We start from the raw sequence: 900 nt of genomic DNA, 5'->3' as shown, positions 1-900 counted from the left end.
CAATCAGAAGCTGTTGTCGGACAATGGGTCAGCACCAAACCCATCTTGTCCGCTGCGGGGTGCGGGTCTGGGGCCCCACTCAGGCCTGGCAACAGCCAGCCCCGACACCCCGCCCAGGCTGGTGGGAGAGAGTCCCTTCCTGGACACCCCAGCTTGTCAGTCTTCGCCTCGATCAGGGGGTGCGCGCGCGCGGCACCGGACGCGGGGACCCGGGCAGCACACTCTCTCGGGCTTTGGCCTCCGCCCGGGGGTTTTCCGCGGGGGCGGCGGGCGGGGAGGGCCGGCCCGACGGGGGTGGAGCCTGCGTCTATTTCAGGCGGCGCCCGGCTCTGCGGCGACAGGCTCGGCCCGGACACAGTAAGTGACCTGCGCTCGCGGTGCGTCCGGTGCTTCCGTCTCCAAACTCTCCACGCGGCCGCCCACCCGCCCCGACGAGACCCGCCTCTCCGGCCCGATCCCGGTAGGGAGCGGCTGGCGCGATGGAGGGTACCCCGCGCGGAGAACCCCAGGTCTTCCGCAGTCCCCCTTCTAGGGAAACTGAAGCCCTATGGCTGAGCTGCTGCGTCAGGGTCGGGTTAGATGCACCCGGGAGGAGGGGCTGTGGGAAGGGGCCCTAGTGTCCCTTCCTTTGCAGTAGGAGGGGCGGTAGTGGCCCAGGGCGGGGTGGGGGGCGGCTGGCTGTATGACAGAGGCCGAGTCACTTCACCTGCCTGAGCTTGAATGTCTTCATGTTCAGGGACCAGGGGGGCTGGCGTGGACCTCAGCCCTGACCCGGGCGAGGAGAGTGAGAGTGTGTGTGCCCGCATAGAAACTGGGGGAGCTAGGTGGACCAGGGAGGTGCCCCAGGCTGTGGCCACACGGTGTGATTCGGAGCATACCCCTTCCTGTCCGAGTGTGCCC

Source organism: Bison bison, unplaced genomic scaffold (assembly GCF_000754665.1).
Source record: "Bison bison bison isolate TAMUID 2011002044 unplaced genomic scaffold, Bison_UMD1.0 scf7180017863609, whole genome shotgun sequence".
Classification (NCBI taxonomy): Eukaryota; Metazoa; Chordata; class Mammalia; order Artiodactyla; family Bovidae; genus Bison; species Bison bison.
The sequence above is the reverse complement of the archived record's forward strand: the minus strand, read 5'-3'. Positions refer to the sequence as shown.